This window comes from Galleria mellonella, unplaced genomic scaffold (assembly GCF_026898425.1).
Source record: "Galleria mellonella isolate WM207_F2 unplaced genomic scaffold, CSIRO_AGI_GalMel_v1 utg103, whole genome shotgun sequence".
Lineage (NCBI taxonomy): Eukaryota > Metazoa > Arthropoda > Insecta > Lepidoptera > Pyralidae > Galleria > Galleria mellonella.
Genome location: NW_026441966.1, coordinates 4,782,114 through 4,794,349, shown reverse-complemented (window position 1 = coordinate 4,794,349; position 12,236 = coordinate 4,782,114).

Sequence of the window (12,236 nt, the reverse complement as noted above, 5' to 3'; positions counted from 1 at the left end):
ACTTTTTAATTAAGGTAGGTACACCTATTCAAGGAATATCCTTTGTTTCTCTTTAAATATTTTTAATACTTGCAATGAAGTATCAATTTTTTTTTGTTGAATGAAACTATATAGTTTGCTATTATTTTTGAAATTATAGGAAAATAAATATAAAAATATGTATTTAAATTTAAAAATAAGCTCGCTTTGTGCTGCAAAAAAAAAATGTTCAGAAACAATTAATGAATAACTTTTTCTACTTAATCAGAGATATACACAGTTATTGTTTCAATTAGATCTATTTCTACTAGTAGGTATATATATTCTATTCAGATTTTTGTACAAATATCCTAAATGTAATTGCGGCTTTGTCTGCGGGAACAAAACATATTAATTGACTTAAACACAAACAACGTATGTTATGTCAAATAGGTAGATACTTACTAATTTCATGGTAAATTTTATCATTTGGTTAACCCATTCAGAAGTAAACAGTTAACAAACAAACTAACACATTATAAGAACTTTAAGTTATATTATATATTTCGATATTTTTGTATAATTCAAACTTTTTGGAAATTAACCTTATTTAATATTAAACAAATTACTATGGAACCATTACGTTTGCAAATGTTTGTGTTTTGATAAAAAAATCATCAAAATCGGTTCACATTCACTGAAAATATCACGTAACTTATATGATACAAAAAAAAATAAGATCTAAGAACGATCTCATTTTTTTAAATATATCATAAAAAAGTTCCTACACTACAATTCGATTTTTTATTCATCAAGTTTTTTAAAAGGATTCTCAAAATGGTATACGAGTATCAAAAAGTCAAACATAAAAGTTACGCACGTTATAAAACAAAGGCGCAACTGAGCAGCTCATTCCACTGCGTCACACATTGTCACAGGTGCAACTTTTCGAGCACATAACAAAATGAACGTTCTTAATTAAATGGATGTGCAATAAATTGGGGGAGGGTAGGGACAGCACGCATCCGACGATATACATCATTTGTGTTAAATGCGTTCATATTACGAAAATATTTTAGATACAAAGAAAAGCGGAACTGCTAAAATAATTTACGCACAAATACGATTACATGTAAACTATATTGTTCTTCCATTTTTTTTTATATTACATTTTGTATTATTTTTTCTTATTGTTCTTATCAAATTTCAAGATATTTATTTGTGACAGATGCACATAAATATGATTATATTATATATAAAATACAGATGTTAAATTTTGTTCGACATGACTAACATGCATGACATGCCTATATGACATACAAAAACATGGCAGGCATACAGTAGGCATGAATAAAATGGATACAGATCCTATATCTATCTATATATTGGGATTATCTGGACATTGAATATGAAAAAAGGTCATCACTCATTTCGATATCGCCCATATCGTTCGGATATCTATTTTCGAACATGTTAAAAGTATGTTATCCAACATTATTTTGTTGATAACAGATTTTTAAAATAGTCGTTATTAGACTAGTATACAGATATTGTAACTTAAATATATAGGTATTGTTATATTTATTACCCACCCTAGTAAACAGACAGTTCAAAATTACATATATAAATCAACTACATATAATTAATTATAAATCATTGTTACATTCAGGCTTTAAATACATTTGAGAAATAATTGTCAGACGAAAATAAAAGAGCAGTATCATAATTAAATAACGATAATAAGTATAAACAAATATTCATTTTGTCAAATTTTATCATTCTAGAATTCACATACATTGCAATACCATTTATCAAGGAAGAATTTTTTTAATTTAAATTGAAGTATTACAGTTATAAATTTAATTCTATCATACTCTACATTTAACTTCATTTGTTTTCAAAACTTATATCTTGTGATGGTAGGTACAAACTCCGGTATGTTCTTTTGAATCCTCCCTCAGTGCCCTCAGATAGTATATGGTCTATCTGATTGCGAGTACAATAGGTTAGTTTAAGCCTTTCTCAGTACCTTTATCCACTCAAATACTCATAGACTTCGTACTAAGTCTTATCTATTGAATATAGTAATTACTAGCTGTATCCCGTGGCATTGCCCACGTAAATAAGTACATAAATTATCCTATGTGCTAACTTAGGATATAACCTACCAAATTTCATTCAAATCCGTTCAGTACTTTTTGCGTGAAAGAGTAACAAACATCCATCTATTCATTAGTTATTATAACAAACTTTCGCATTTCCAATATTAATATTGTTATATTATAATATATTGGAATTTACTGAACAAGTAAAACATGTAGACGCCCTTTCAATTACGACATTCTAATTTAAAATTTCAATTAGAAAACTCAAAAGCATTGACAGCGTTATTGTGTGGTGATAGCGGAATGATAAATTCCTTCCCAAACCTCAGGCCTCAGGTGATAGATCACCGAAAACATAATAAAAATTTAATCAAAAGAACCGCCCTCTAAGAAAACGGCGTGATGAACGAGGCATCAGATATGCAAACAAAACGCGGCCAATCAGTTATTCTCGGCTTGATTTTAATAGGGAAGCAACCGGAGCTGGGTTTGAGAAATTTATGGGTATATTTATTTTATATTATATATGCACTAGTTTATATTTTTTTACTAGAGGAGGCCACAAAAAAAATACAAAATTCGACTTACTGAAACTATATTTGCATGGTTTCACTGATATTGAAATCACAGGATACGAAAGCGGTTGGGTGTTATACCTAAGACCTCAGGAATGTCAACGCATTAACGGTATCATGGGTGTCACAATATATCCTGTGATGTCCATGATTTTGTTTACGTTTAAAGGCAACGGTTGCCACATTCCATCAGGTGGGCCAGTCAGCTTATTTACCATTGTAAGTTGCTTAAAAAATAGGCTTCGTATTTATGCATTATTTTAAATTAGATACATTTAGATTCCCAATAAATCCTTGCTAATATTTTAAATGTAAAAGTGAGTTTATTACCTCTTGGTACCTACGAGTACCTTTACTATTCAACTAATTGACGTTAGTACAAATAAATGAATGAATAAATGATAATACTTTATTTGCATCATACAATATAGGAAATAAGCAAGATAATTAACAAATATAACGATTAAAATAAAAATAAATAAATGATTAAAATTTAATACAGTACCTATTTAGAATAGTGAAGAACATGGTTTTTTTTATTCTGGTCACGCGGACGCAGCCGCAGGCATGTCTATTTTAGAATATTACTATCAATTGTTTATATCTGAGCAGCTTTAAAATTATTTAAATCCGCGAATTGAAAATATTGACATGTGGAAATTGCTTCGTTGATATGCATGAAACGACTCTCTATATGACACTTTTTATCATTGGCGGCCGTTTATTTAAATCGAATGTTTCTATATAGATACAGTTTTGTTACAAGTGTAATAAAATGTTCTATACAATTTTATTTAAAGTAAATTGAAAATGGTCCACATGGTGTCCATTTATTTACCGATTGCAAAATAAATTACTATTGTTCTGTGTATTGAATACTGATGAAACAAATGGTGTTTAAATTTTTCAATTATCAAAACGTAAAAGTGGCAATAAACTTGTGTGTAAGCATATTTTTTTGTACATATATTAGACTAGTTTTTCACTTCTAGATAGAGTATTAAGATAAAACGTATACCAAATTTTAAATTAAACCTTCAGGAATACAACTATGAAAACTGCATCCAATTCATTGTAGTAGTTTTTGCATGGTACCGGAACAAACATACTGACAGACAAACAAAATTTTTCTAAACAAATGCTTGAACTTTTATTACTCTTAAGGAACCCTCACATATTTTTTTTTTAATTATCTTTTATACACAGACTTCAACTAACTGCAATTTTATTAAATTAGTAAGGTGACATTATCAATACTACCAAACGATTATTCTATTTTTAATCGAAAGGATTTAGTCAAAAACGAAGTTTTTTTTTTATTTCTAGCATAAATTCTTAGATTATATTATTGTATGTCAAAGCAATATAACATTAGATTATTGTCCAATATTATTTTTAAATAATTTATTAATTTAATAACAAGAAAATAACGCAATTAAAAGAGACCGATTTAAAAAAGGCTTTCATTCTAGGGAGACAGTCTCCCTAGAAATTGACCTAAGGTACTTACCACAACATATTGTATATAAAACTTCCTTTAAATCCTACATATATATAAATAATAATATATAATTTATATAGGGGTATGATGTATTTAGTAGAAACGCTGTCTTAGGCATAAACGTCAGATTCGCAACCTACTTTAAACGTATCATGTAATTTTAATTTATGCTAGATCTCAGATTGAAAGCCTAAGGAAATGCATTAATAATGTAATTCCACAATTCACGGCATATAATTCTACTATCTTAGCCGAGCTTATTTTAATAACTAATGAAACGATCCCAGTAATTCCTTACCTTGTTTAGATATTTTATTGCAAACCGCAGTCATTTTTTCATTTATTTTTTTCCGTTAAGATTGTTTCGTTTGGAATGTGGCGAAATTATTTTTTCCGTCTGTACATGCCAATGTCTGAAATCGTCTGCATTGTCTGTCAGTCAAAGAAAAAATAATAACTTTTCAAATTTTCAACATTTCTGAATAATTACTGAATGATTATTCAATTACAAAAGTGCTCTTATAGCAAACTAAAGCCTTTAACCACAGAACAACATTGTACCAGCCCTTAACTGTCCACTGTTGAACATTACCTCCCCCATAAGGGGTGTTTTGGCAGTAGTTGCCACGCTTGGCAGGCGGGTTGGCAACCGTAGTTTGGCTTTTGATGATGTTTTAAGAGGGACGCTGCTGTCCACCATAAATTCCCTTAGTCGCCTCTTACGACACGCGGGAAAGGAAGGGGCAGCCTATTCGATGCCGGCGCCTACAAGGTTCGAATAGGCCACCTCTTATCACAGAGCAACATTAAAATATTATAATTATTCGATTTTTTTTCAATCGACAGTAATTATTGGTAAGTTTCATATATATTTAAACATATATTTTAACTTTATTTGAATTTTTTTTTTGTATTTACCATGTATGTATTTTTTTATTATTAAAACTAAAGTTTTAGTCATAGTTTATTATTATTATTTTATTTTATATATACTTAAACATATATTTTAACTTTATTTGATTTTTTTTTGTAATTATCATGTATCTATTTTTTTATTATTAAAACTAAAGTTTAAGTCATAGTTTATTTTTATTATATTATTTTCCTCTATTGTTTCTTATTCCATATTAACATTTAATTTATTAAAATTTTGTTTCCTATAAATTTGTTCCATAATTGATATTTATTAATAGTGTTTTCTATCACCGTAGATTTAATTTTCGGTGTTGACCAGATTCGAACTCATGACCTTTGGGATCTAACTAGGTGTGATATACCACCAGACCACATTGATTAAATAATTGAATCGTATATTGATGTTTACAAAATAAGTATCACAGAGTATTTTATATAAGAATCAAATTAAGGCGTGTTAGCTGAAGGCGAGTAATAAAGAAAATGATTACGCGTTTCGACGTGGGAGTATCCGTGAATCATTGTACTATGTAGGTAGATATATAGGTAACGACTTGACGATTAATCCTCACCAACTTCAAATTTGATGTTTAAATTGACTCTGTAACGAGTGTGTACAATTTAAAGAATCTTGTTATATATATATATATATATATATATATATATATATATATATATATATATATATATATATATATATATATATATATATATATATATATATATATATATATATATATATATATATATATACGCCGTGTGTGCCTCAGCATAGAATGGGCCACCCCTTTTCCCCGTGACTGTCGTGAAAGGTGACTAAAGGAGAGCGAGGGATGGGCAGCAGTGTCTCTTTTAAAACATCTCTAAAGGCCTAACTGCGGTTGCCAACCCGCCTGCCTAGCGTGGCAACTGCTGGCATAACTCCCCTTATGGGGAAGGCTTATATCCAGCAGTGGACAGTTCACGACTAAAATAATTATATTATAAATAATTTTATTATTAATATGTATTATTTTAGCCCTATATTAGTTTCATATAGAAATAAGTAAATAAGTCAACTTTGAAATTAACTGATTGTATAGCGTCACTATATTAACGAAGCTTAATAATCACGTTCCAGCAATCTACTGTATTGCACAATGTATGCCACAACAGCATGCCTCAAACCTAATTATCCAATGATTAATTAGATCACTTCATATCATTCACTCGCTTTCCGATTGGAATGCATACCATTCATTAATACAGGGCAATAAATTAAAGTAAATGTAATTAACATAATTGATCTTTATTACAACACCGTTAAAGTTGCGAATAAAAAACATTAGTATTCGTAGAGGAAGTATTTATGAATTTGTATCATTGAACTGAATGTAATTATTTCGTCTTTATAACAATGGCATAGAGTTCAAGTTATGAATAAAAAATCTAATCAATATTTGTATAATAAAAAAATAGATTTATAGTGTTTAACATTTTACATTTATTTCGAATCTCGATTAATGTTTTTTTAAATAAACTAAACGATTCAATCTCAGCAAAAATAACATAACACCAATATGAGATTAAACTCTTGTGAATAAAAAAATAATAATTAAAATAATTTTACATTATTTTTTAATATTATTTTACGATGGTAGCGTTAACTCACGAAAACATAAAGTCCAGTCGAAATACTCCTTTTTTGAAAACATTTAAAGAGTTTATAAAGGACTTATTAAAACAAGAACAAGTTTGTTTCAAAAGATTTTATTGCTCTAGGTTGGCCGTTTTGTTCTCTTCTAATTTTTGTTTGTTTGTTGGTATAATAAACTTTGATATTTATGGACGGTCTGGCTATATCCCTCAGCTTTTCGCTTGTGAATTGGAATAAAAATATCCAATATGTTAATTATAAAAAAAAAAACTTACAGTATACACAATTAATCTATCTGTCTTTAAATTTTTTAATTTCCTTCGAATTTCAGCGAGAATGAGTAGCTATTTAATAAACATTTTTAATTGTCTTTTAAAAATATTTCCTTAAAACACTTCAAAGATATGAAATAATACTGCTTACAAGTATTAAATAAAGACAAATACGTATCTTAACAAAATAACATACACAATTCTTAATATATTGACTCGCCTTTCAATGATTGCACACAATACAATAAAACATACATCTACACTAATATTACAAAGATGAAAGATTTGTATTTTTGTGTGTATGTTTGTAATGAATAAACTCAAAAACTACTATGCCGATTTCAAAAATTCTTTCACTATTAGAAAGCTATATTCACCCTGAGTAATATATATAGGCTATATTTATTGCTAGAAAAGATTAGGGATCCTTACCAAAACATGTTAAAAAATATCTTTCGTCGCGTGCGCTGCATAAACTATTAGTGATAGAATAAAAGTATGTTCTACAATATTGAAGAAAATATCAATTACTACAAAAAACTTCGCGATACTATATGCCCAACTATTATCGTTCTGTCACAATAACCACTTTTTAAAATGTCATAAAAATGTCCACCCGTGCGAAGTCGGAACGGGCCGCTAGTACACAATAAAATATATTTGTATGATATGGATTTAAATATAAAAATGTGAATGTAGATAGATATTTCCGTTAAAAAAAATTGTCTATGTATATCAGTTGTTTAGCACAGACTCTGCTTAATCCAAGACAAGATAGTGCGTTATATGACACGCACAGACGTTCCCATGTTTCCTTTGTCTGATAATCTCGTTTCCTTTAAACGTAGCGTGATAAAGCACTTAGTAAGCCTGTATATTACGGCTAACTGTTGAGAGTGGGGGAAAAGGGATTGTTAGTGATGGAGACTGAGAATCCCATTGCTAGCAATATACCCAACCAGGTCAACCTCCTCGCGATTCCCCCTGAAAACTAATAATTCCTAATTCATCATAATGGGCTAACTGGCCTGTTTTCATTCTCATCTATCATTATTCACTGGTGCTCCGCCAGCGTATTCCGTTAGCGCAGGCGAGGTTACTATTCCATTTTCACCCATCAAAACTGTTGAGAGTGGGTGGAAAGCATTGCTAGTAATGAAGTCTAACAGCCCCACTGCTAGCAATATACCCTCTCAGGTCGACCTCCATGCGGTTCTCCCTGGAAACCATCATGGCTAATTCTTGTCGAATTTATCATGGTGGGCCAACTGACCTGCATTCATTTTCACCTATTTTCCACTGGTGCTCCGTCAGTATATACCAAAAGCGGGGGCGGGGTTACCATTCCATTTAAACCCATTACAAAAAACTGTTGAGAGGGTGGCGGAGGAGATTGTTAGTATGGCGTCTACCGGTCGTACTGCTAATAATATATATATATATATATATATATATATATATATATATATATATATATATATATATATATATATATATATATATATATATATATATATATATATATATATATATATATATATATATATATATATATATATATATTTAACAAGATTCTTTAAATTGTACACACTTGTTACGGTCAATTTAAACATCAAATCTGAAGTTGGTGAGGATTAATCGTCAAGTCGTTACCTATATATCTACCTACATAGTACAATGATTCACGGATACTCCCACGTCGAAACGCGTAATCATTTTCTTTATTACTCGCCTTCAGCTAACACACCTTAATTTGATTCTTATATAAAATACTCTGTGATGCTTATTTTGTAAACAGCAATATACGATTCAATTATTTAATCAATGTCGTGGACTGGTGGTATACCACTCCCAATTAGATCCCAAAGGTCATGAGTTCGAATCTGGTCAACACCGAAAATTAAATCTACGGTGATAGAAAACACTATTAATAAATATCAATTATGGAACAAATTTATAAAACAAAATTTTAATAAATTAAATGTTAATATGGAATAAGAAACAATAGAGGAAAATAATATAATAAAAATAAACTATGACTTAAACTTTAGTTTTAATAATAAAAAAATAGATACATGATAATTACAAAAAAAAATCAAATAAAGTTAAAATATATGTTTAAGTATATATAAAATAAAATAATAATAATAAACTATGACTAAAACTTTAGTTTTAATAATAAAAAAATACATACATGGTAAATACAAAAAAAAAATTCAAATAAAGTTAAAATATATGTTTAAATATATATGAAACTTACCAATAATTACTGTCGATTGAAAAAAAATCGAATAATTATAATATTTTAATGTTGCTCTGTGATTAGAGGTGGGCTATTCGAGCCTTGTAGGCCCCGGCATCGAATAGGCCGCCCCTTCCTTTCCCGCAAGTGTCGTAAGAGGCGACTAAGGGAATTTATGGTGGACAGCAGCGTCCCTCTTAAAACATCATCAAAAGCCAAACTACGGTTGCCAACCCGCCTGTCAAGCGTGGCAACTACTGCCAAAACACCCCTTATGGGGAGGTAATGTTCAACAGTGGACAGTTAAGGGCTGGTACAATGTTGTTCTGTGGTCTTTAGTTTGCTATAAGAGCACTTTTGTAATTGAATAATCATTCAGTAATTATTCAGAAATGTTGAAAATTGTAAAATAATTATTTTTTCTTTGACTGACAGACAATGCAGACGATGTCAGACATTGGCATGTACAGACGGAAAAAATAATTTCGCCACATTCCAAACGAAACAATCTTAACGGAAAAAAATAAATGAAAAAATGACTGCGGCTTGCAATAAAATATCTAAACAAGGTAAGGAATTACTGATCGTTTCATTAGTAAAAATAAGCTCGGCTAAGATAGTAGAATTATATGCCGTGAATTGAATTACATTATTAATGCATTTCCTTAGGCTTTCAATCTGAGATCTAGCATAAATTAAAATTACATGATACGTTTAAAGTAGGTTGCGAATCTGACGTTTATGCCTAAGACAGCGTTTCTACTAAATACATCATACCTCTATATAAATTATGTATTATTATTATATATGTAGGATTTAAAGGAAGTTTTATATACAATATGTTGTGGTAAGTACCTTAGGTCAATTTCTAGGGAGACTGTCTCCCTAGAATAAAAGCCTTTTTAAATCGGATTTTTTTAATTGCGTTATTTTCTTGTTATTAAATTAATAAATTATTTAAAAATAATATTGACAATAATCTAATGTTATATTGACATACAATAATATAATCTAAGAATTTATGCTACATTCGTTTTTGACTATAGATTAAAAATAGAATAATCGTTTGGTAGTATTGATAATGTCACCTTACTAATTTAATAAAATTGCAGTTAGACGAAGTCTGTACATGGAAGATAATTAAAAAACATTTATGTAAGAGTTTTTTAATAAATAAAAATCCAAACATTTGTTTAGAAAAATTTTGTTTGTCTGTCAGTATGTTTGTTCCGATACCACGCAAAAACTACTGCAATGAATTGGATGCAGTTTTCATAGTTGTATTCCTGAAGGTTTAACTTAAAATTTGGTGTACGTTTTATCTTAATACTCTATCTAGAAGTGAAAAACTAGTCTAATATAAGTACAAAAAAATATGCTTACACACAAGTTTATTACATTTACGTTTTGATTATTGAAAATTTTAAACACCATTTGTTTCATCAGTATTCAATACACAGAACAATAGTAATTTATTTTGCAATCGGTGGATGTGTTAAACTGCTAGAACATTTTATTACACTTGTACAAAACTGTATCTATATAGAAACATTTTAAATAAACGGCCGCCAATGATAAAAAGTGTCATATAGAGAGTCGTTTCATGCATATCAACGAAGCAATTTATACATGTCAATATTTTCAATTCGGGGATTTCAATAATTTTAAAGCTGCTCAGATATAAACAATTGATAGTAATATTTTAAAATAGACATGCCTGCCGCGTCCGCGTGACCGGAATAAAAAAAACCATGTTCTTCACTATTCTAAATAGGTACTGTATTAAATTTTAATCATTTATTTATTTTATTTTAATCATATTTTTAATTATCTTGCTTATTTCCTATATTGGAAAATAAAGTATTATCATTTATTCATTCATTTATTTGTACTAACAATTAGTTGAATAGAAAGGTTAGGTACCAAGAGGTAATAAACTCTTTTTTACATTTAAAATATTAGGAATTGGGAATCTAAATGTATCTAATTTAAAATAATGCATAAATACGAAGCCTATTTTTTAAGCAACTTACAATGGTAAATAAGCTGACTGGCCCACCTGATGGAATGTGGCAACCGTTGCCTTTAAACGTAAACAAAATCATGGACATCACAGGATATATTGTGACACCCATGATACCGTTAATGCGTTAACATTCCTGAGGTCTTGGGTATAACACCCAACCGCTTTCGTATCCTGTGATTTCAGTATCATTGAAACCATGCAAATATAGTTTCAGTAAGTCGAATTTAGTATTTTTTTTGGGTATAAAAAAATATAAACTAGTGCATATAATATAAAATAAATATACCCATAAATTTCTCAAACTCCGTATTAAAATTAACTGATTGGCCGCGTTTTGTTTGCATATCCCTCGTTCATCACGCCGTTTTCTCTAGATTCTTTTGATTAAATTTTTATTATGTTTTCGGTATCTATCACCTGAGGCCTGATTTGGGAAGGAATTTATCATTCCGCTATCACCACACAATAACGCTGTCAATGCTTTTGAGTTTTCTAATTGAAATTTTAAATTAGAATGTCGTAATTGAAAGGGCGTCTACATGTTTTACTTGTTCAGTAAATTCCAATATATTATAATATAACAATATTAATATTGGAAATGCGAAAGTTTATTATAATAACTAATGAATAGATGGATGTTTGTTACTCTTTCACGCAAAAAGTATTGAACGGATTTGAATGAAATAGAGGTTATATTCTTTGTTCTAGGATAATTGTCTTATTTACGTGGGCAATGCCACGGGATACAGCTAGTAATTACTATATTCAATAGATAAGATAGACGACTATGAGTATTCGAGTTAAAGGTACTAGAAAGGCAATATACCCAACCAGATAGACCATATACTATCTGAGGGCACTGAGGGAGGATTCAAAAGAACATACCGGAGTTTGTACCTACCATCACAAGATATAAGTTTTGAAAATAAATGAAGTAAAATGTAGAGTATGATAGATTTAAATTTATAACTGTAATACTTCAATTTAAATAAAAAAAAATCTTCCT